The 27204-nt window shown below is 34.6% G+C and overlaps 1 long non-coding RNA gene across 1 annotated transcript in view; it reads right to left on the minus strand.

Annotated features, from left to right (window-relative positions):
• The window catches only part of LOC145683394 (uncharacterized), a 522616-nt gene that overhangs the window by 322185 nt on the left and 173227 nt on the right, over window positions 1–27204 (minus strand). Inside the window, exon 3 of the long non-coding RNA XR_014131076.1 lies at window positions 4503–4550. This is a non-coding gene — a long non-coding RNA (uncharacterized LOC145683394). The remainder of the gene's footprint in view (window positions 1–4502; window positions 4551–27204) is intronic.

Genomic DNA, 27204 nt, shown 5'->3' on the forward strand with positions numbered 1-27204 from the left:
CCTGTAAGATGGCGGGATCATTTCTAACAGTTAGAAGAAACTAACAGAGCTAAATGTTTATCGCTTTTAGTAGGCAATATGACGTAGTTCTGGTTTCAGGAAAAAAACAAACTGTACTCGTGGAAAAGTCCTAGAAATAAGAAATGATACTACTTCAAATACATTCTTCTTAACAAACATTTCAGGAATTGTGCGAAACATGATTCAGATCACAACCTAATAGCGGAGCATGTCAAACCTTGTTTGCAACAACTCAAAAAGTATGGGGAGACATGCGAAAATGAAAATCAGAGAGACTAAGAAATATACACTAATATGAAATGAGAGATTGAAGAAAAATCTGTGCAATTGGGGCATGTAAGTGATGCATAAAATTTGTTTGTGAATTTAAACACATTCTCCTTGACACACTCCACAATAATATCGAGAGGATGAAAATAGCACCGAGAAAAAACGAATAAGTGAAGCGATTCTTAAGAATGTAGAGGGGCATAAAAGTTCGAGAGCAATGTTCTTGGAAGGCGAAGAACGCTGAATAATCATTTGAGAAGAGAGATTGACAAAGCCAAAGAGAGTACATGCAACATATATATGATGATGTAATTCAACTTCAACGACACAGTAGATATGATCTCATATATTAGAAAGGAGAAGAATTAGTAGGGATAGCTGACAAATGTATACCCATGTTTGGAATCGAAGATTTCAAGGCTCATGCGGCCACTGACTAGCATATAATATTTATAATTTGTGATGAATACAGATCTGCACTATCAAAAACCCGAGTTCAGTAATTCAAACGAAGCAGAAAATGAGGTGTATTACATAGAAAAATGACGCAGAATTTTAAAACATGAAGTGAAACAAGACGTAACGACATGCAAGAAAGAAAGCCACTGACGACCTTGACATATCATTAGATTTGTTCAAGGGATTAGAAAACAATTCAATGAAGTATTGACTTTACTTATGACGAAGGATTTTTTTGATATTACAATGATTGCATTACACATGAAAATGCAAACGAAAAGTGAAGCGATCACAGAATCATTAGCCTTATACCCCAAACTGGAAATGTTACTCCGCGCCTACTTAACAGACAGCGAAATGTAAAATAGAAGAGATCTTACAGGACGATTAATTTCTGCTCTGGAAAGCAAAAGATGCTGTGGCCTTGATGAGAATTTTCTCAGAAGTTGTTGGCGTAAATGAAGGTGTATGTTTTGGTTTCTTGTCTTTCAAAAAGCTTTTTACCTGGTCAATTGGACTTTACTTTTGAAAACACTTAAATGAGTTTAGATCAACTCTAGAGACCAAGGACTCATTTGCTATCTCTACATAGGTCAACGAGTAAAGTATAAGCTTTAATGAAAGATAAATCAATAATTCGATATAGGAAGAAGCTTCAGAAAGGGTGTGATATTTCTATCCAATTATTGATTTTTTTTATTAAATGTTTAACGAATTAAGCATTAATGGGAAGTCCGGACTTTAAGATTGGAGGGCCGATCACTAACAAGATTAGTTGTACAAATGATACGGCTATTATGTTGTTTGTAGACGGTCAAACAAAGCTTCAACAACACTAACGTTTAAGACCATTTTAGGGTGTTTGATTAAAAAGACTTCAGCACTGACGTAAAAATTGTCTTGAATTCAATAGTTTCGTATAAGTTATTTGATCTCTGCCAAGTTCTAAACAATCCAAGTCCAGACCACTCAATAGTAAATTAGCTTCCGTTTAGAGCGCAGAAAAATACAAAACAACTATGATGGCGTCGTGAGGCAGAGCGGAAGTTGTTGAAATAATATCTTTTTATTACTCCTTTCCATAATTACCTAATATTGAGTGTATGCATTGTAATATAAACAAAAGTAAATATCCGCTGTAAGATACTGTTAGTATTTTTGTTGATAACATACACGATGCACGTATTTATAGTACTGGCATATCCATAACTCTTGATAAATTTTGATTCAATGATAAGTGAAAATAATTATTTGAGAAAAAGAATAAGAAAAGAGGGTCCGTAAATTTATATATATAGATAGATGGATTGACAGATAATCTTTCTTGCCTTAGTAAGAAGTTTTGAACTATTATTAATCTGGGATGATAGCAAATAATAGCGTAAAATTGATATCACCGCAAACTTAGGTACCCTGGAAATGATTATAATATATGTAATTATTTTATCACGAAACTCACACGTAGTATTTCAGAATTTATTTCCTAAGGTAGGAATTGCTGTCATGCATGTAAATTAATTTTATGAGGGCTTTCAAATTAGGTACTAATGCGCTATAAGTCATACATACGAAAGTCCATAAAAACTAAATGCTATATAAGAATGTTATTGACGAAGCGTAGAAGGGGTCCACGTCGGACAATATCCGTAGGGAGTAATCGTGTCATCGACGGAGGTTATAGTGAAAGAAACATAAGAATAATGCATAAATATGAATAGTGTAAGAAACCCTTAACATCTTTTTGACTCACTTGAAGTATAGGCATTTTAATGATCTGATAGTAGTAACATTAATATTCTGAACGTAAATGCTCGTTGCCTATTATACAAGCATGTTCCGACAAAGGAAATTATATCCTAGACAATCCTCTTTCATAGGCACTCACAAATTTTAAGAGTAAAATTACTAATTGTTTGACGGGATGTTCCTTACCAGTACCAAATATGGAATAGGTTTGTGATAAAAGTCTGATGCATATATGGCAGTAAGTCCAGGAGCTGAAAATACTATTCCTTTGTTTGGTTTCCTGTTTTTTCAGCATTTCAAATAACCAATATTCGATGCATTAATATAAAGAACATAAAAACGAAGAATGTGTAGATTAGAATTTGTTAAAAGCTAACCGTAGGACAGAGAACGATTTTGTATCTATGTAACACTTTACTCTCCTAATTTAATCTAACCTAACTCGCATTCAATGTAAAAGTTACAAACTATTTGGCGAAAATTCGATGACGTTGCTACAAAGTCAGTTGCCCTGTATTCTAAATGATATACATGCTATAGTCTATTAAATTCCAAATAACTGTCGAAAATTAAGAAATCAATTTTAATGTTATAGCTATTCATGCTCAGGTCTAATCTAAATCAGTACGCAGTTTCGCTTCCAACTCTCTTCATAGTTTCGGTCACTTGTTTGGGATTGCTACCTATCAACCATGATATAAAAGATCGCTCAATACCTCCGTGATCATTCAAAAATTGTATCAACTTCATTCGAGAATTTTTTCAAGTGTCTTGAACAATATTTCAATCAACGTTTAAATTTGCGGGATTGGATGTTCCTGTTCAACATTTCTTTGAGCGTCTACAGAGACATTAGAATTTGTAAAAAGCTAACCGTAGGACACGGAACGCTTTTGTATCTATGTCACACTTTACTCTCTCTGAATTTAACCTAACCTAACTCGCATTTAATGTAAAAGTTACAAACTATGTACAACCGAGAAAGAACTGCAAGAAATGTTTGACAAATACTTTACACTTAGAAAACTATACAGAATAAAAATCAAAATAAAAATCGGAAGCAATGGGAACATCGAACGGAAATAAGTAGGAATAAACGTAGAGAAACTAAAGATGTCAATAATTTCAAATATATTTTGGCGATTGACGTATAGTGCTACCAAGAAATAAGGTCAAGTAATACCATTACCATGGAAGCATTCAACAAGAAGAGATCACTGTTAACTAGCGGGATTGTTGTTTGACTAAGAAAGAAGTAGTGAAGTGACATAAATGGAATATTGTCTTATACTATTCGGAGAATAAGATATTAATGAATTTGGAGAAGAGACATTAGAAAAACTTCGAAATATGGTGTTTAAGGAAGAGAGAGTAACATCGTTTATAGCAAAGTAAAAAGGATTGGACATATCTTGCCAAGAAATTATTTTTTTCACACAGCCATAGATGGAAAGATAGGAAGGAATGGAAATAAGAATAATGCAACTGCTTGATAATTTGCTGATAATAATACCCGAAAGTATTGGGTTACAAGATGAAGCATCAAATGAACAAACGCGGGATTTACATCTGCACACAAAATCAAAATAAATAAATTAACACCCTCATTAACTTCTAAAAGAAAGGCTAATTAATTACTTTAAAAAATAAATGAAATCTTTAAGTTTTACGTCCCATGGTTATGCCGGTTAGGCTAAAGGAGATGTTGACGATGAGAGATGAGTGACATGACGGAATGAAGAAAGTGGGAGGGAATGGGGGAACCCCGAGAAAACCCACGAGCACTGTGTTTGTCCACCAAAAATTCCACACGGCGGATGCTAGGATCGAAATAGGTACCCCAAGCAAAGGAGCTGAACGCTGTACCTCTGAGCCACAGCGCCCCATATTTATTACATAATAATAACAATAATAATAATACTGATAATAATAATAATAATAATAATAATAATAATAATAATAATAATAATAATAATCTCAGTTACAAAATTAAACTTTTCACTTACCTGATTTAAAGAGTTTGCGTAACGGCCGTCCTCGTTTTCCCTTTAATCCTGAAAATGGAAAAGAAACGCATCACCATGTTGTGCAACCTGAACATTGGATTATTTAGTTTGATATAATTCTTTTAACCTTAATGCGAAGATTTTATAATGATCTTATTTAAGCAGCAAACGTGTATGTTCTTTGAGAAGAGATTAATTTTGTTCAAAAGTCTATATTTCGAAGAAAACAGTTTAGGCAAATATTTCATGTCATTGCATAGTTGGCTTAGAATGAATTTTCTCGGGTCTAGGTCAAAACCCCCACAGCCAAAACCCCCACACTCAAGAAATGTCAAAACGCCCACACGATCGGTCATAACCCCCTCACAAATGGACAAATCCCCCAAACGCACGAACGGTCAAAACCCCCACAGCCAAAACCCCCACACTCAACAAATGTCAAAACGCCCACACGATCGGTCATAACCCCCACACAAATGGACAAATCCCCCAAACGCACGAACGGTCAAAACCCCCACAGCCAAAACCCCCACACTCAAGAAATGTCAAAACGCCCACACAATCGGTCAAAACCCCCACACAAATGGACAAAACTGCCACACATAGCAACGGTCACAATCTCCACCTAAATGGACAAAACCCCCACACAATCGGACAAATCCCCCACACTCTGAAAATACCGTGATTGCACGTCTTTGTTGCGGCTCTTTACGACGCCCACCTTAGTGTTTCTGTCATTACAAAACAGTGCAAGAAGAATAGTTGCAACATAGGTTTAAGTGGAATAAAAAATGTTATTAAAAAGTACAAGGGCAAGACATACAACCAGGATCATTTCAGAGTGTGGGAGATTTGACCGATTGTGTGGGAGTTTTGTCCATTTGTGTGGGGGTTTTGTCCATTTAGGTGGAGATTGTGACCGTTGCTATGTGTGGGAGTTTTGTCCATTTGTGTGGGGGTTTTGACCGATTGTGTGGGCGTTTTGACATTTCTTGAGTGTGGGGGTTTTGGCTGTGGGGGTTTTGACCGTTCGTGCGTTTGGGGGATTTGTCCATTTGTGTGGGGGTTATGACCGTTAAAAAAATGTTAACGTTTAAATAGTAGCAATAAATTGTTACTAACATACCATAAGTATATCTCTTTAACAACATGTGTGTAACTAAATGTGACACTTATCATGTTGTGACGAGAAAAAAAAGCTAATCTATTACAAACGTATCTCTAAATAAATTAATGTTCAGTTAGTCTCATTGTTCTCATGTCTGCATTTAAGTATTGGTAAATTTGGTTTTTAAATGCACTTCTGCATAACTTTACGTGTCATTAATTCTCTCGTTCAACTTCCTAATACTTCAGTTATAGAGGTATTTTGTTGCATTTCTTTGTTACCTTTCATATAATAATCTAATAAGTATTGTGACTAATAGTATTATTACCGTTTATGTCATTATCATCTGCAGTTTGTTCCCATAGCGGATTAGTTTCCTTTCCTTGAGAGTTCATTTCATAACACTGACTTATTTCCCTGATTTTCCCACTTAGTATGATTCAAAATTCATGCATTGTAATTTGAATATTTATATTGGTAAAGAACTATTTCAGAAACTGTGATATCATGAAAATCCAAGCAACCAATTGGCATGAGAACGCTTTGCATTTAATTTCGACATAAATTAAACATCAATAGAGAAGGGAGAACGGAAAATGATAGTAATAAAAATCGCAACTTCGTTTCTGTCGTTAGAGACAAAACTATAGTGTTTTATGGCCATAGACTTTCTGAGATTGAAAATATCATCAAACAATGGAAGAGCCTTCTCCATTGTGGGAAAACGTGTACGAATTAATTACTCCAGAATGTATTCTAATAGTCAGTATGGAGAATGTATTCTAATAGTCCACAATGTGTATGGAGAATTTTATACGGAAGTATTTTTTTACTAATATGAATTTGATTTTAGCTAGTGAAATCATAACCTACAAACGTACTAATCAAACATTCATAGAGAGTCGTGCGCGTGCATGTTTTAAAAATAAAGTAGAGACGCTATGCGATATCGTAAACTAAAACTTAAATTATGGTGACGTATGTTATAAAATTCAATGGAGTTTAAAAGTAGCTAGTAACTTTTTTATGTAATTAACTAATATAATATGGGTAATCAAGCAATAAAAGTATTTTTTCGCATATGTTATTAAATCATTTACCTGTGCAACAGAGTGTAGGACGACCTATGGAGTTTATAAGTGAACAAGAAGCTAATATTAGTCTGGAAAGAACACCAATAGTTAAATATATTTCCATATAGTTAATTAAATGAAGGACAATGAATTGTTGACAAATAAAGAGCATTATGCAATGAAAATATTCTCTTAGCATTAAGATAGTTTTGTGAGTCTTTAAACTAGAGGGTGGCATTTTTTACAAGTAATTCATATACAATGTAAAGTATATGTGATACAGTATATCCAGTTGTATTAGTTCAATTTAATACACGTAAATTAAATATTGACCAATCAATTTTTGACAGCCTAATGATGGTCAATTTTTTCCTACTTTCCTACATGGAGGAACAAAATGATGATGGATGTACTCACATAGTTACTAAACTTATCGTTACTAGCACGTTCTGTACCTTCGGATTGCACAAAGCGTTAGAAAATGTGTAATAGTTACCGGTAATTGAAATTGACCAAATATGGGAATTATACTTATAACTAGATCAAAAATCTATTACACGTCTCTTAGGGTCGAATTACGAGTTCGATCTTACATTCAATTCTAAGAGAGCTATTCAGTAAAATATCTTAATATGTTGTTGGGCTAATTTCGTACTAACGTCTTTTACTTCAAATAATCAATATATAAAACTAAATCACCAACGTTTAGTTTAGTAACTTTGTATATATTGGTGTAAACGTAATTTAGTTCGATGCTGAGAGTATAGCGTGTTGAACTAGGCGACGAATTAAACGTAGTTTTTTCTATGTTCTTGTATCTTCGTAAATTGAAACTGAACATCCAGTTGATTCGGAACCTTGCCTTTTGGCCGAAAACTATCTCGTAAGTAGAATACATTCTAATAGGGGGAGTGGGTATGTGGTAGGGGTTGGCACAAACCGCACATACTGTGCTCAACGTCTCGGCTATTTGGCAATACACTTCTCTTGAAAACTGTAATAAGAAAGTTAAAAACTTCACACTGTGTAGAAGGCTGAATTGCTGCGGTTCACACATGCTTTTGTCGAATAAATCTTCAAATTAAGCCATGAGTTTTGTACAGAAATTCCCGTTCTGGCCCGTCAAGTTGGGATCCATGGACCATTGCCTTATCGATTAAATAATTCCTCAAATCCGTGGGTGAACTTTTGTTACCATTCCTGCGAAGTGACTAAGATACTCGTCCAATATGTACTGATATTGTTCACTGAGGTGAATTGGTCCAAAGATATCTAAGCTCCATCTGTGAAATTACTCATCTTTCACAAGTAGAAGGATAAGGAAACCTTGGCTCTTTTTTCACTGAGTATTAACTCTTTGGCATTAGTCACAAGAACGGACACATTACTTGATAATTCTATCCATGTTTGGGACATAATAGAGTTCATTCATTTTCGAGTATGTTCGAAAGAACCTGAGAGGCTTCCGGAAAGGGGTGACGAATGAAGCTCTTGCGAAGACTCCATAACATGTTATGGTGCTACTTACACATTGAGGTCGTTCATCAGACGACATAATACTCTATCCATTAAAACATACGGTTTTAGAGGATTATCAGTTGGGTTATCTTTCTCTTTTTGAATAAGTTCCCTAATCTTGAGATCCTTGTATTGTAACATCTTCCGCACTATTCCATGACTCAATGTAAGCTGACAAATATCAAGATAATCTTTCTTTTCTTCGTACTTACTGGGTAATTTAAGTGTTAGTGAACGTCTCTATAAGAAGACGGAATTCACGTTGTTTCTGCCGCTTACATGTTCAATCTTAAGTTTAAATTCCTGTAAGGGTATTGCACAACGCATCAATCTCGAGATTAACATTTTGTTGCTTTTGAGATTGGAACGCATCTCTTATCACTACAAAGCGTCTGTATCCGAGGAGAAAATCAAAGTGTACGATAGGTTTTGTTATTGAAAGCGCTTCTAATTCCGGAGTAGAATAATTAAGCTAAGGATTTACCAAAACATGCTATTGGACGTTCCTGAGTATCCATTTCAACTGATGCTACGTATCGGCCGATGATTTGTTTGCTGGTATCTGTTTAGACTGTTACGTTTTTCTTGAGATCAAAGTACGCTAAAACAGGGGCAGACAAGAGACATTGCTTAACAATATATCCCAAGCAGCTTGCTTGATTTCTCAACTTGACGTTCTTTTTTATTATTGGTACGAGTGGTTTGACTAGCCATCACAAATATTTAACATAAAAGCTGTAGATTAACAAAGTTCAATAATACTTCTAACAATCTTGAAGATTGTAGGGTAAAGAAAATTAGAAAGAGTTTCAACCTTAGCAGGGTCTACACGAATGCTTGTTTGACAGCAACGTAACCAAACAAGAAAAATCTGCATAGACATAGAAATACTTCTTAGGATTGGGTTTGATATTGGCTTCTCTGAGCCAGATTAGGATAGCCCTTTTTTCTTTCCAAAAAGAGCTGTAAAGAACTGACTGCGACGTAAAAGGTCTTCCAAATAGGCCATTAAATATTCCCATTTTGGAACGGAAAGTACAACGTTGGTCTGTTGGTCATATTTTGGAAAATATTTAGCGCTGTCGATGGTACAAAAGGGGTTTTCAAAAATATGATAATAAAACCGCTACAGATAAAGGCAGATTACCCTATGTCCCTAGGTTTTATGAGCATTCGTTGCTATGCAGATTGAAGGTAATTTGTGTGCCATGGGGGAAAGTTAAGACCTTGTGTAAGCTGTAACGCCACCATCCGCAGCTTATTGGAGTAAGTAGAAAGTAAAACAAAATATATAAAAAATCCAATAAAAGCCGCAGAAGGAGCTTTACACAAGACACATCAAATATGCGCTGCTGTTTTCAGTTTTTCGAAAATCCAGAGAGAAATTTACTCAAAAATCAGTTAAATATTTTAAATAAATAACAAACAATACTTTCAATTCAAAAAACTTTATTACAATAATATCACAAATTATGAAGTTATGTGCTCTGTTAAATTCAGGACTATATCCTATCAGTCGATCATAACAATTCCAAGATTGAAGTTAGTTAGAGATTTGGTCAATTCTCAGGGGAACATTAACAAAAATAGTTCAAAAACTTTATTACAAATAGGCAATCGTAGTTTAACTTTCAATGGCCAATCAAGAACCTTACAACTACACCACAAATATTATATCTTTTTGCAAAATATATTATATTTTAAGTCAAGCATCAAATACGATTTACACATGAACTATTGTAGTAAAATTTGAAAAATTCCTTTGCATTCCGACCAATAAGAGGTCTTACCTCCCAAAAAACTTTGGATAAATTAGCAAATAAAGAATTAGCAAAATCAAAAATTAATTTTACGGGAAAATTTAAATCTGTTAAATAATATTATAGGCGGAAAAATAATCGATAAACCAAGAGTAAAAAATATATTTTGTAGAGCATACATCTAACTTAAACAGCGCAAACAAAGCCAAACAGTTCAAACAACTCTAACTTTTTACTTTTTATAAAAAAAATAATTTCATCACACGCCCGGAATATTTATCTCGAAATTGACCTTATATAACAATAAGAATAATAAACAGGAATATTCAATTTTAGGAACATTAAACCATTAAGGAAACAAGTAACAAATTATATTGCTAAGGCTTTAGGAACAATCCCGCTGTCTTTTTGTCTCCCCTGGATTTTCAAATATTAATCGCGTCAATTCTTGCAATTCAATTCTAATCGAATGTGGAAACAAAATTACAATCCACATTAACACTTATGAACGAAGCCATAACACGCTACAGTCAAAATAAGGAAAATTCAACTCACCTTTAATCATTTTTTTAAGTTTTATTTCGAGTTCCTCGACATTCCTGGCCGTAATTTGCTCCAGACTCAATAAGAAAGAAAATGAGAATAAACCAAGGTCTAATGAGCTTCACTTTCTTCCAAATTAACTGATCCCAATTCTCTCACTAACACAAAGTGAAAAATAGGACGTAAATCCTCAATTTCTCTCCTGCAAAAATTTAAAAGATATTTTAACAATTGCCGTTTTATACTTATGAGTTAACAAAAAAAGGACTTTCTTTTATTCTCTTGAAACTATTAATAACCAGTGGGAAATAATAAATTAAAATTCCCCTTCCGTCTTTTAACAAGACTTGAGTTAACTCTGAATTCACACAAACTTAAAAAATCACGTATACGGAGTAAAGCACTAAACTTATTTTCAGAAGCAACATAATTCTCACTACAGTTGATTATTTCATTTCACTTTCCTGAGACACTAATTCTGCCACCAAAAAGAAACCAACTCAAACATGATAGCAATCAAAAGACAAAAAATCAAACGGCCTCCATTAAAGCGCTGCCCACTTAAATCTAGCAATACAATATCGATGCATCCAGAATCACGATTCAACCACAAGTCAGCTTGCTGAAGCGAGCTACTCGCAGTCGTCGAACACCAAACATGCGCAACGGCTTACCAGCGCGAACGCAAACGACCTTGGCTGAACTTGACAGAAAGCAAAGGAAATCTTCTCACATTCGATATCACATTTAATCTTTCTTTCTCTCTCACTCAATTCTTTTTTAATGTATTTTTTTCAACTGTTTATCTTTCCTTTTTAATGAGGAATAGATACATAATTGAAGAGATAATATATCTAAATATACAATACTTATTATTTTTTCTGTAACGTGTCCGTTACAAACCGCGGAATTGTGTAAAGTTTGGGCTTTAAAATTAGGTTAATTTCCGATAGTTGCAACATAGGCGTAACGAACTGTCCTCCTTAAAACCACAATGAAGGGATTGGAGTATTGGCTCCTACTCCTCCATCAATGTAGCTGTATAGCACTTTCTATACCTCTGTCGCGATTATTTATCTCTGTTTCGACGTCACTTCATATAGATGCTGAGAACCGAGAATATCTGAAGTTACCTTTAAAGGGCAAATACATTTTTCATTTGCGGGCGTGAGACAAGTTTAAAACAAGCTACAACATCTCGAAAGTGTATGAGTAAGTAATGTAATTGATTTCGTTTCTATAACTTCTAAGTTAGGCAAGAAATTCAAGCTATTACCTAATTCTTGCTCAGTTTGAGCTAATTTCTGATGTGAATCAGGTATTTCCTCATCGTCCCTATCTTCGTTGTTAGTGAGTCGTGTATTTTGGTTAACTCTATGGCTTACCTCGTAGGGAGATTCGTGTAGAAACGCCGCCTAATGAAAGAGATTTTCCTAAATATAAGTTTTTAGTCATGGTTTTGACCTGATCTGAATCAGTAAAAATTGAGAAATGAATCCTCATTTTCAGCAAACACTTGGCACTAAATTATAGTACACAAGTACCAGCAACTTGTGCCTCTTTACAAGGTACAAATTCCCACAATATAACGTAAATTTTAGCGCTGAAAGTTTTGTCATAGAACGTTTTTACTGGGACAAGCATGTTAACTCTTACATGTTAATTGAACCTTATAGGAGATGTTGGGATGAAGTTTTACCAAATCATCATTTAGCCCAAATAGAAGCTTCTTGTGAATCCTTGAGGGAGCTCTGCGAAGAGATCTCCGAAGACGAGACGGCTTGAAAATGAGTTTCACCTATGTCGCCGAAAGAAGGGGTCTTCTGGTTAGGATATGTTTTAAACGATCTATCATTGGTACATTTAGAGAATGCCTAGCTGCTCTAAGTAGATTCCGCCGAAAGGTTTTCAATATTGATAATAATACCTAAAAGAGTTTCGTACACCTAAAAATGTAAAAGGTGCTATACAAATTCAGACACGGAATAATGACATTTACACAGAAAGGTAATATGGTCCCATTAATTTTTTATCATATTCTTAATAACGAAGGTTTCACGTATCCCACTCTCCCATGTAATGATGGGCACGACCGAGCTCGATTGAGTTTTGTTTGAAACTCGACTCGATTCTAAACAGATTTCTTTCAGATCGATTGGAGAGCTCGGCAAAAAATTTCCCTAACTCAATTCGAATTCAAGTCGTGTTTCGAGTATAGTACAGTCAAAACGAGAAAAATCGAGCGAAATACTGTGTATAGTTTCAAGAGCTATTTTCAAATATCCTATGTGATCAATATAATTATAATTATTCGACATTTTTTCAAGAGTTCAGTGATGTTTTGAAATTGATTTTAAATGCTGATTTCAAAAATAAAATCACTTTCTCTCTATCACGTCACATTTTTCCCAAATAGTTAAAATATATTAGCATCAGCGGGTGTATTGTTTTATTACTAAGTCTATAAACGACTTAACGAAACGTATTACATATTAAGTTCAGGCATTCCTCACAATTTTTGTACAGTTCTTAAATGTATGCGACATGATGCAAGATTGTAAAATTAATGTTAATGTTAATGTAAATGTACAATTTCATTTACACCTACATACAAAATCATAAATATATTACGTCACTTAGCATCAAAGTTCATTCGCTTCGATTTCCTGACATCGCTGACGCTTGAAACGGGGACATCCTTTTTCAACATCCAGCAATAATCTGCAATCATGTTAATGTTCTATCTCCCCTGGTATCTCCTTTTAATCTCTACTATGTCCTTGTGAAATCTCTCCCCATGCTCCTCACTGTAGTCTCCGAGATTACGTGAAAAGAAATCAAGATGGGAGTTTCTCAAGTGTAACTTTAGGCTCAGTTTGCTTCCAAGTTTACATAAATTTTCCAAAAGGTTTTCACGTAATGTTCATAGTTCTTATGTTTTTCATTTCCCAGAAAATGGGCACTTACCAGTTTGAAACTAACGCAGGCCTCCCTTTCAGTTTCTGTCATTATGTGCTCAAATTCACGGTCAAGCATCAACTTTCTTATTTGAGGGCCAACAAAAATGCCTTCTTTCAGTTTCCCATCAATGATTGCTGGAAATTTACTTGCAATGTATTTAAAAACATTCCCCATCCGTATTTAATACTTTAACGAACTGTTTCATGTTTCCTAACATAATGTGCAATGGAGGGAGTAGTATTTTAGACGATGGCATCAATTGCTGTTGTGTCACATTCTTCTTTCCTGGAGAGAGACTTTCTACGTGGCCACATTTTCTTCTTCTAATGATTCTCTCTATCCCAACTTTCCATTCACACAAAAGCAGGGAAATTTTTTGTTTAAGGATTAGAGACCTAACAACAGTGCTATCACTTTAAAATCGCCACATACTGACCAACCATGTTCTTCATATTTCACTTTTACGAGCATAAGTCTCAACGTTTCATACCTTTCCTTCGAGAACACAGAATATGCTACGGGAATCGATGGTAATACATTACCGTTGCTCAACAAAATACCTTTCAAGCTGGCCTTCGAAGCATCAATAAAGAATCTATATTATGTTGCATTGTATCCAATACCATAGAATTCTATCACCTTTCTTATGTTGTTGCAATACACTAAATTTTCTTCTTCAGTGAAATATGGTAGATGTTCTTTCTCTCGGTGCCTGTACCAAAAAAATGTGTTTGAACCAATAAGTTGGGCACTCTCTTTTTGTAAATTTAAATCTCTCACAAGATCATTAAGTTCATGTTGAGTAAGTGACTTTGGAGTGCTAGTACTCGTACTAGGATACAATGCCTCATCATCACGCTATCCTAATTCTACCTTAAATTCACTGTCACTAGAACAACTTTCGAGAATTGCTGGTAAACATGGTACAGGTATATCTGGCCCATGAGCTAGAGGTCTGATAGCTGATTGTACGTTGTTTGGATAGTTCACCTTACTTTTGTTCTTAGCACTAAAACCACTAACGTTAACAGCACAGAAATAGCTGTCTTCAACATTATTTTTAGTTCATGCCATACCATTGGGATTCCAAACGGCAGGGCTTTCTTGTGCCACATGTCCACAATCGCAAAGCCTACACACAAGTCTTGCAAATTAAATGTGGGGCCAACTTTTTGTCCTGGACAACCTAATTTCATTCCAAAATATGCATTGTATGCATCCTTCACAAATTTTGTTCTATTTGTCTCTTCACTACATAACATCCACAAATGTAACAAAAAAATGTCTAGAGAGTTCACACATTTTCTAAATGACATTGTTTCAATGTTTCAAAGCGACAAACCGCAGAGAAACTTAATCAGAACAGCGTATCCTAGAGCTGTGTATGCATAAATTGTTTACGTGACACTTACCGTGATTTCTTACATTAAGTAATATGATACATGAAAAAATTACACTTTATTACATCCGTTAATGAGACTAGCTATAACAGCAAAAAGTTACATATTTCTTTCGGTTAATTTTAAGAACTGTGGGTAATGGGAACATAAGAAACATAGTTTTGGGATCAGTATCAAACTAGTTGTTCAAAATGTCAATTAGTTTCCAACATCAAAACCCATGTCGATCAATGTTATCAATGATAGTAATACTGCTACTACTAATACTTATTATTATTATTACTATTATCTATATATAAATAGCGGTGTCTGTGAACAAAAAAATCTGCAAATACAAAGTGACTATGTTTTAGAATCTTAATCTCTTTAACCACCTCACAGATCTCGATCAATTTTTTGACGTAGATGCGGTTTTGGCCGTAGTATGTTTTTAACTTTCTACTTTCTCGGTAAAATTTAGGGGTGGGTTAGTACAGGAAATTATAAAAAATAAATAAAACTTAGTCATTCTTGAATCAAACAAACAATTTCGAACAATTTTTTATCAGAGATGACGTTGGTGCCTGGGATGGATTGTACGATTTCACTTTGACAGAACAACGTTGGAGTTGGGAAGGAAAGGGAGATACACAAAAATCAATAAATATATAAATAAATTTGAACATGTTCGTGACTTAATAACGTGGGGGACATATATGTAAGAAAAATACAAATAAAAGTGACTCTCTTTTTGAATTCATCACGCTTAAACCACAGAACCGATCTTAATAAAATTATCAAAATAGATGAAATTTGGACCTGGGGTGGTTTTGTCATATTCCTTTACGGTAGAACTTAGGTTAGTATAAGGAAGGAGAGATATTTAAAAATAAATATAACTTAATAGCTCTTGAACCATCTTACCGATCTCGATCAAATTTTCAAAATGGATGACTTTCGAGCCTAGAAAGTCTTTTAGTTTTCCTTTTGGTGGTACAACCTAGGAGAGCGGGAGGTAAGGGGAGATCCATATATAAAACTAAATAGAGCTCAACACTTGAAGCACCCAACCAATCTCGATCAAAGTTTCAACATACATGACATTCTGGCCTGGTGTAACTTTTATCATGCCATGCCCCCAACATAAGGAGAGGAGAGGAGAGGAATATATAAAATCACCGAAAATAACTAATGATTTAGTAATAGTAAAAATGGAACATATTACTATTTTTCCTTAATTTAACCCATCGACAGTGGGGTGCACCCTAGCTTTGCAGACGTCTTAACTATGAGTTATTAGCGAGAAATTCTTCATTAAAGATATTATTAACGTGTTTGAAACTACTTTCCTAGTGATAAATATTTCAAATTTTGTATGATATTCAATCATTTATACAGCAATAGTGTCCTGTGCTTGCACAGGACGTGCGGGTGTGCTAACTTCATTATTATTATTATTATTATTATTATTATTATTATTATTATTATTATTATTATTATTATTATTATTATTATTATTATTATTATTATAACGCAGTGTATAACCATGAAAAGTAGACGGTTTGTATCTGGAAACTAAAAACTATTCAATTGGAGATCTCGGTAATCGAGAAGTCTTCAGAAGGCATGGAAGTCATTCAAGATGCTCTTTATTTGAGTTTTTGAATTACAAGTACTTGTTAAAGGTTATATGGCTCCGACTAAACTTGTTCAAAACTGCTCGGCACGGTTTTAGGATTATCAACGGCTCGAGTGGCTTCGCTACAGCTCCTGTACTATCAAACCGAACTGAAAAGTGAGCCAAGCCAACAGGTCACCCAACCGAGCCAGCTTGAAGCGGTGGCTCACTGGAGGCGAACCGAACTGATTCGATGGCTCACCCCTATCGATGCACTTCTAGCTAACGTCTCAGTTGAGCCGATTTGAACTAAGCCGGTGAACTCGCTTTGAACTTAGCTCCCTCGAGCCGATAGCTCATATGAGTTGAATCGGTGGCTCTGCTAACAGAACCGTTAGAGCAATTGGCTCAATTGAACCGAATCGATGATTCATCCCACCCAAGACGGCTCGAGCTTTTCGCTCATTGAACCGAGCGTAGCCAGTAGATATCACTAGCCGGGGTGATCTTCTGCTTTGGCTCAAACACTCAAGCGTACAGGTCTCAGTGTTAATGGTAAGAACAACAGTATATATTGATGCTCAAGACATTTGAGACTGTCTCGTTATAAAAGTATATTGTCGTGTCGTTATAACGGGTAATATCCGCTGTCGTGAGCGACGCTAAAAGTATTCCACATTACTGCTTACATTTATTATGAATTTTCCGTTCGAGTCTACTCAGACTATGATTTTAAAACAACCTAAAATTAGCTGAACAAGCGAGCCATAAATCAAACTCTGCTCTACTCAAAAGTCGACCTAAAAGCAGTGACTCGACTCGGAAATCAATGCGAGCAAATTACCTTTGCTTGACTAGAAACTGTATTCGAATTCGAGTCGAGTGTAAAGTCGAGTAGAGATTTAAAGCTCGACTCGTGCCCGTCCCTGCTCTCATGCATCTATATTCACATACATATATCTAAAAATATAAATAGACTTGAAAACAAATAGGAACCTACGCATCCTGAACTGAAAGGACTATTGCACTTTTTGTCATCGTTTAATTTTTGGACAAAGCAGTCTTATGGGCAAAGGAGCTTAAACTAGAGTATTAAAATTTCATATCTGAAACTTATACATTTTTTGTAATCGAATTATGCTGAAAGGTGTTTGGGTCCTTTTCTAAGTTAAATGGACCCAGAATATAATTGTTTAACCCATCACTGTTTAGGAACCGAGCAGCAAGGTAGCGGGATATCCCTGAGGGAATCTACACATGTAGAATAATAATCTTGTTGGTAAGAGCAAACACAAATTTTAGATTTAGTTTCCAATAGGAGGGAAAAAATCCTTGGTAAGAATTTGGCAGGTAAATATTGTTCTTACTTATCGCTCAAATAGAACTAAATTCTATATAACACCGGACCTTCCCTTCTTTAATCACTTTCTTCATTATTTCGGCTCCCAAACGAAGATACAGTAATTCATATTTTCGATACAGTAATTTTTTGTAAAGTATTTTTTTTTCTGTAAAGCTGGCCAAGAAGGCTTCTTATTATATTATTTTCTGATATATTACCTTGTTTCGACGAAATTCTTCAAATATTAACGAAAGAGCCAGATGAAAATTTTGCAGGTCTTTGCTGGTTAAACACTTGCACAAAAAACACACTATTCGTATTGCGCCAATGACAGTGGTTGAGATACATTGCCAATCTAGTACAGAATTTTCGCGCGTAGTTGCTTAAAATAGAATAAAAATAGTTTAACTGGATAATTTTTTTTAGCTAAAATATGGGTATATCATCGGGTTGAGAGTTGTTACGAGTATTCTGTCAGACACGGCATTGGCAAATATTTGGGAGAATTTTCATCCATTCCTGAAATGTGATTTACCTTCGATAGTAATACATAAATCTCTAATAAGTAATCGAGGTGCCCGTATATAAGAAGAAAGCTGATAAAGAAATAATAAATAAACGGAATTATTTAACAACGTATGACCCAAATAGTCCTAATAATCCAAAAAATCTCTTAATTTAATCAAAACGGAGATTTATATTTAAAACATCAACGATTAATACCGTAAGCATGAGTCATGTGTGCTGAGGTTGTACAGGAAATCCAAAAATTTATCGCTGTGAAGGTAATCCAAATATATATCGCTTCGATATTATTCACCAGAACGCAATCAAATTTTTATAGGTTTTCAAAGTGTGTCCCTATACTTTCTCCCTTAAGATTACAGAACACTACAATTGTTTTTAATAGTTTCGTGACCAGATAGAGAATCATGTATAGTTTCATCCGGTTTGGGTACAAAACCTCGCGGCCAGAACCTCGCGGCGACAACCTCGCGGACCAAAATCTCGCCTGGCCAAAACCTCGCCTCCTAAAACCTCGCGGCCCAAAATCTCGCCGGGCCGAAACCTCGCCTGGCCAAAACCTCGCCGCCCAAAACCTCGCGGGACAAAATCTCGCCGGGCCAAAACCCCGCCTGGCCAAAACCTCGCCGCCCAAAACCTCGCGGGGCCAAAACCTCGCCTGGCCAAAACTTCGCGCCCCAAAATATCGCCATACCCAAAATCTCGCCTGACCAAAATGTAAATGTTCCAACAGATGATAAGGATGACGGTATAAAAGACGCTGTTTCAGAAAAAGTATCACGGGTATTTGACCAAGTCTCGCGATACCATATGAAAATTCTATTTCTGTATTAGAGGATTTCAATGTGAAGATAGGGCGACAGGATGTTTTTAAACTGGTTATAGGGAAAGAAAGTCTGCATAAGGAAAGCAATGACAACTAACGGGTTAGTTTCGTGAACTTGGGAGCATCCAAAAACTTAAAATTTCATCAAAAATCTAATAATATTTATGAAAGTATGAAATAATATATGAGTTTTTGCGTCCCTTGATTATGTCCTGTAGGTTAAAGGAGACGTCGATGATTAGGATGAAGGAAATGATCGAATAAAGAAAGTGGGAGGAAACGGGAATAACCCGAGAAAGCACACGATGTTTTTTGTATCTTCTTTTTCTTCTTCATCTTCTTCTTCTTCTTCTTCTTATTATTATTATTATTTGTAATGTGGAATTGCATATTAAGAAACTCATTGGGTAAATTTTAAAGAAAAGTTTCATTCGCGGCGAGGTTTTGGCCACGCGAGGTTTTGGCTGGCGAGGTTTTGGCTGGCGAGGTTTTGGCCCGGCGAGATTTTGTCCCGCGAGGTTTTGGGCGGCGAGCTTTTGGCCACGCGAGGTTCTGGCCCGGCGAGATTTTGTCCCGCGAGGTTTTGGGCGGCGAGGTTTTGGCCACGCGAGGTTTTGGCCCGGCGAGATTTTGTCCCGCGAGGTTTTGGCCGGCGAGATTTTGGGCGGCGATGTTTCGGCCGCGAGATTTTGTCCGTATCCCGTTTCATCCACTATGCGGATCCATCCTTTATCACGGAAGATATGTTATGTGTTTCAACACCAACAATTGGTTTTCCTTTTATTAAGTCTGTTAAAAAGAGTGGGTTTCTCTATTTTCTAAATTATCAGTGACTTCACTAAATGCATTTCAGTCTTCTACGGATTCCATTTTTTTGGCTATGGGAAAGTTCTTCTATAAATTCCAATTGCAGAATAGCAAACAAATGTTGTGGCTGTGCACACTGGATAATTGACGATTATAAGATCTTCTATTTTCAATAGATTCCTTATCGTAGTAGTTTGGTCCTCGTTTCTTTCTTACCTGTTAAGTCTATTGAGTTATTTATGGCTTCGTACTTTTAACCGTTTCGCAGAAGATCGTTGTGCTTTATTTTTAGTTGATTACAATAGTTTTAGCACCGTTTTGACAGGAAGATTGTTACCCTCTCCGGGAGAACCTTTGGGTGTAGGGCATCAAGCGAAATTAGTCTCATGGTATGCACTAGCCTGACGTGACATAGTGTTTTAGCTATAGTTCAATTAGCGTATATCATTTTGGCACAATCAATGCACTTATGAATGAAATATTAATAGTTGTTTATGAAAATTCCAATAAAAGTTTGACCTGCAAAATTTATAAAATTTCACAACTCCATTATGGCCGACTGAGTTGATAGCTTGAGTGATAGTATTAACACAATTTCAGGTATTACTAACGTTCAACGATTTTCTCTAAATGCTCTTGTATAAAGTAGATGTTGGAAAATAGTGATTCTGTCTTAGATATTCTTCGTGAGAGATTGCTTTCATACTGTATTTTCATTATTTTGCATAACTCGCCATGTTGTTGATTTGCACGAGAATCTTTGAAACCTATGGAAAAGTATTGAGATTTTGCCAAAAAATACGAAATGCGTTTCAGGCTCCACAGGTATTTCTGGTGCATATCTGCATGAAGAATCAGCCACAAAATTCTGTTTTCCTGAAAAAAATGTTGAAAAAACTAAATTAAACTTTTGTAATTTTATCAAAATTCTAGTTGTTCTGGGGTCAAGGTTCTTTGCTGTGGATGCATGAGTCACATCGTCATTGTCGGAATATAAGCAGTACGTACTAGGACAGCCAAGAGTTCTAGTTGAATCATTAAGAGCGATTTTCCATAGATTTTTAACTATCGACTGACGAATCTTCTTCGCCAGGGGGAAATTGCGCGACCAATCCCTTTTACTTCTTCAAGCTCGTATCACTTCGGATGTGGAAGGGTAGGGAAATGTCTGGGTGATTCAACGCCAGGGAATTATTCACAATTTCACGCAGATTGCTGAATGATTCCAGCGTTACAGTGTCGAGTATGAATATTTTATCATTTATAAGTAATTCCTATAATTTATAAGTAAGTTCGAAAAAGTTGTAAATAAAGTTTTGCGTCCAAACTATTAAACCGAGAAATTTTACTGGTTTTCGGTACTGGAAAGCAACGAAATTCTTTGTTTACATGCGAATCAACTCTTATCGCCTTACCACTTACTAAATGAACTAAGAATTTTATCTCTTGAACAGAAAGTTTGCTCTCTTGACCGTTTCGAACACTATTTTTAAATATAGTAAATGAACTTTCAGTTGATAATTTTACTAATAGATGATCAAAATACAGAAAAACAAAATAATGTGTGGACTCATTAAAGAACTTAGTCATCACAAATTGGACAATATGTTATAAATCTTGTCGTAAGGCAGTAATGCAACATTTCCATCCTTTATGAATAAAACTATTGCATGGATAAGATTCTTCATGCAAGCTTTCCCCATAATAAATACTTCAAACATAGGACGCACTACACTACATTACTATGTTTAACTATTCGGTTATTGGATCTTGTTGACATGAGCAGCAATTACTTTAGTATTGAAGTGTCGGAGGTCCATTACCATATGTACACTCATGTCCAAAATTATTGTCGCATATCTATAACTGTCTAATTGTAAGAATATAATTTGATAATGATTTTCCAGTGTACTTTTAATACTGGTACTATGTGTATAATCGAGAAATGTATATTTGTTGTAAATTTCATACGAAAAGAATTATAAATACGAAAATTATAATGAGTAAAATAAAATGTTGCTAAATAGACAGGAAAAATTTATGTTCGTTTTATTGTCCTTATTTACTGCTCTTTTGACATGAAATTTGCAACATACATGTCTTTGCCGATTATACACATACTAGCATTATAAGAAGTACCAGGCGAATTCGTTATCAACTTATATTCCTAGAAAAACCTATTTATAGACATGCGACAATAATTTTGGACATGAGTGTACGTTACTCGAAGCTCTGGGTACCACGAGAATTTTATTTCTGTATGTTCGCACTTTCCAGTGGTATTCCAGAGCGTAGACATTTACTTATTTAACTCTGTTTACAAGTACCGCCTACTCTTTCTTTATCTTTCAACGGAATTCTCTACGGAGGGCATTAATGCTACCCGAAAACTATTAACTTGTAATTTCCACTGCAACGAACCAATCTACGTGCAACACGGATTATGCGTTTTCCATCATCTAACCGACACATACTACAGAGGACGTCAGTAGCTTTAACGTCCACCGAAATGTTATATTAGTATTATCAATATTTGTTGCGATATTGTTAAGACTATTATCACACATGAAGAAACAAACAAAACAATGTCAAGCTGTACTTATTATCCATCTTATTTTATACTCTCGTTACCAGGTACCCCTTGCTCACCTTAGACTAAACAAAATATTCTCTTTTATTACCCGTTTCCCCACTAGTCAAAACTAACGAAAACAATTTTGTAAAAACAGCGACATATCCAACGATTTTCTGAGAGAATTTCGTTTGATTTTATAGCTTCCCATACTATACACTGCAACTAAATTTAATCTTTATTGTTAATATATTTAAATTTAATGTGTTAGTTATATATAAATCCATTGCCAACGAAACTGATCGTTTCCATGGAAAAAAGTCCATGTCGCCGGTCATCATTTCTCTGTAAAAACAAATGAGGGAGACCCCCTTGCTGTCCACATATTTCTTTTTATAAAAATGCAATGAAAGAATGACGTAGTGTAATAAATGAAAAAAATATCGTAAAATGAAATGAATTTTCAATGTAATACATTGATTCTACTTCTGTAAACGCTTTGGTTTATCAGTCATATTACTAGCGAATATTGTGTTTAATATTGTTGCAATAATTTGAATTGTAGTAATAGATGTAACAACAAAATGACATTTAATTTCATACATCTTTCAAAAATAAGATTACACTGAAGTTGTTTTTAGGCTAGATTCTGAGGGGAAGAAGCCACCAAGAATAATGTGTTTAACCCATCGCTACTAGACAAGCAGCAGCAAGTAAGCAGGAGTACATATGCATAATGAGAATCATATTGATAAGAACAAACTACATATGCATAATTAAGAATCATATTGATAAGAACAAACGCATAGTATACCGTCAACTACCTAACAACCACTAACTACCATTTCATATGAATTACAAACTTATACTAGTGGAGAGGTTACCGAAATTTTATGTTTAGTTTCAAAATGGAGGAAAAATATCACAGGCAAGAATCTCCGTAATATTTCTTCTCACTTATCACAAGAAAAAAAATGAATTTACTGTAACAAGGACCTGTTCTCTAATCACTTTCCTTCATCACGGTGGATCCTGACCGAAACTTCCATGTTTCATATTTGTCATTCTCAAATTAGTTATTTTTTTTTTGAAAAAATACCCAGAGGGCTTCTCAGTATATATTTGTTTGAGATATTACCATGTTTTGACGGAAATCCTCGCATACTAACGAAAGGTACTTAATAAAATTTAAATGCTCTTACTCGTCGAAGACTTGCGCAAAAATGACACCATCATTATTGTTTATGGTTGGGTTAAGTTGCCAATCGTAGTGCAGAAGTTTGGGCGGGGCTGATGAAAATCGAAGAAAAATACTGAATAAATTTATTTTAGCCAAAATTCTTTTATCTCATTGTTATGAGGGATGTTACAATTAGCTTGGTAAATATCGGGAGACTTTTTATATAATCCTTGAAATGTGATTTACCTTGAATAATAATACATAAATCACTACTACATAATAAACATGCACGTATTTGAAAAACTCTAAACATAATAAATGAGTAGAAAACAATTATTATGTATCAATTTACGATCTAAAACTCCTCATAATTCCAAACTTTTCTCATTTTAACAAAAAGGAGGTTTAGTTAAAAATATAAATGATTAATACCTTATGCATTTGCAATATGTCCTGAAATTATATGTAGCAATCCAAGTTTCTTGCTATGTGGGGACCAATATTTAAACAATCGCACGGTTTCTGCATTGTAACCGTCTAGTTACACGGTCTGTTACCAAAATTGCATTTCAGATTTAAAATACGCATACATTCTTACTAGGTACGACCAAATTTCGCTTTACTTGATCTTAAATATAGTTTCTTCTTAAGGATACATATGATTAATTGTTCATGTAATTTTTAGTGAGAGGCTTTAGCCATACAATAGTCGCTGCGCAGTGTATTTAACTTGAGTACTAAATGAAAGTGATTTTTTCATTCTTCTCTCAGCTAGTTACATTTTGATTGTAGGTTTACTTTTCTCGTAGTATTGAACAGGATATGACGTCATATTTTGCTGAGTGTTTTCAATCCGTTCTGCTATTTGTCAGATTGACTGCGAATACGATATGTGCTGGTTGGAATTTTTTTATCTGCAAAATCGCGCTTCTCAATTCAATGATGAACGCGGTAATTGATCGATGACGGAGGTGTTCATTTATTCAGTTCTGCAATATAATTGTGGTTATATTTTATTTTTTTTTTCCCAAAAGTGTTTCTATTTTAAATATATTCTATTTTGTGCTTGTGAAAACCTCCTGCAAGCTTTCGCTTCGGCGGTGACCATGTGAACTTGCCCTTTTCTTCTACAGGTAAAAATAGTGTTATCTTAATGTATAATTAAATTATTTTTGTAGTAATTTGATATATAGTACTGTTACGACCGCGCTATATAGCTAGATTAATTGAAACTCGTATTTTGGAATATATATCTAAATCTTACTCTATATATGCTTCACTCATATATATATATATATGCTGTTTACTTGTTCCTTATTTTTCTTAAAGAAATTGTTCACTGATATGCCTTTTAAATGTGAATAATGTTTTTATTTTGAAAATCCGGCGGTTTATACTTAACCTACCTAACGGGTGTATTAGATCTGTGATGAAATGTAAACTTTAACAGTCGCGAGTGGTTGTAAAATGGATATGAGATGGCATTTATTATATAGTAAGCATATTCAAACGCAGGGTGAAACTCTTTAAAGGCTCACTCACAGTTAGATTTTTTTTACAAACCAGCATCAATTGACATTTATTTAATTATCATTATACACAAATCGTAGAAACAGTGACTTTTGTTCACGCAATATGGACTTCCCAATTTTTACGATATGGATCGGATTATTTCCGAAAACGGTTGGATTGTAATTTGTAACATATTTCTGATACTCAGTAGATTCGAGTCTCGGACTGTGATGTACGAACCCTACATCTATTAGTTGGGAAAGGTGATATATTTATTAAAGCTGATGTGAATGAATATACATTGCATGTTTGGTCAATGTGTCAGGTGTTAATATTAAAAATCCCGAAATGTTACAATGCTTACTACAACGTGATTCAAATATAAAAGAAAGGTGTTAAGAACTTCTACGAACCAACGTTTAATATTTGTAACGCGGTCTCGTCCTATATATATCAGGTGCCTGAGTGGATCCATTGTAATGTTGGAAGAGTGCACCCTTCGACAAATCCACACCACACATAATCAATGAGTAAGTTACGTACAAGCTCTATTAAATATATACTAATTTTGACATTAAAAAAACAGAAGTAAATATTCAGAATAAAAGTCGTACCCTCGTGTTAATATCTCAAAAAATGAGTTTGCAGGATAATTATATTCAAAATTTTAACTATTAACTTCATAACTAGCAAACCGTACGGAGATACGATTATCAATGTATAGGAAATAATTACTCCAAAATATAATGTTTCATTTAGCATGTAAATTCAATAAATACCTATTGCTTCTGCCTCACTGCTAAATAGCAAATTGAAAATATCATACATACAAACATAAACATACATATTATACTTAATTAGGATGACAAATACCTCAGCAATTTTAACTATTTATATTTGCTATTTCATAGCTCAGGAATACATTCATCAAACCATCTAAATCTTGCTGGAGTCGGTTTAAAACAATTTAAAAATTCTAGCGTAGAAAGTACCGGAACCATTTTCCATTAATACTTCGAACATTCACTAGTGTAATTTTGAATATAGTATTTTCAAAATACCATATCTTCCGTCTCAAGAATTGACTTTGAATTAAAATTTATCTACTTTTTAATTCCCTTCGTTTGTAACGGAACCAATAATATTTTATATATCAATTTCAATATGACGTATCTTATAAAACTCTCTTTGTGTGCACCAAATTCTGGCTCTTTTCGTTTTGTTTCCAGGAAGACGGGTTCTTATTCTACCTTATATTTTATGGGTTTTCTTACGAGCAACAGCACATCATGGAATAAACCAGCTCATGAAAGACAGTGCCGGAATGAATATACGATATTTTTATAAATTCAAGTTCATAACACCTATTGCATTCCTGACATAACGAGTGAGTTTTGACAAAGCTAGGTGCCTCATAATTAAGCCACATCTACAGTCTTAATACTTGATCACAATCCGTTGGAGACAAGGAATCAGTTTAACACCAAAGTAAAGAATTTGTATCAAAATGTAATCTTCAAATTGTTCCCAATGAAGGGTCTTCTTTAAAAAAGCAGTTGCAAGCTACGTCGCCTGTTGAGTGTAATGCTTTAAAGCTTGTTTCAGATGTAGAATCGGACAGCAATGAGCTGTTAGCGATTGAAAGTCAAGTTACTCATAATTTAAATTGTAAATAATCTGCTAATCATTTAGATATTACAAATAGAAAATTGATTGTGCAAGGCATTAATAATGAACTAATTAATGAAGATAGTTCTTTACCTTTTTTTTCTATAAGATACTATAAATAATTATACTGATGTTATTATTTCAAATATCGGAAGAATTAAGGATTATGCGTATGTTCTAGGTTAAGGAGGAAAATGTGTTTGGAGAAAAACAATATTCTTTATCAAGTAAACAGAAGCGTGTAAATTTGAAAGGACTTCCGGATAACGGGATTCTCGTGGATACTACTAGTCAGTATAGTTAATCTAAC

The sequence above is a fragment of the Thermobia domestica genome, chromosome 4 (genome assembly GCF_964235325.1).
Source record: "Thermobia domestica chromosome 4, izTheDome1.hap1.1, whole genome shotgun sequence".
Lineage (NCBI taxonomy): Eukaryota > Metazoa > Arthropoda > Insecta > Zygentoma > Lepismatidae > Thermobia > Thermobia domestica.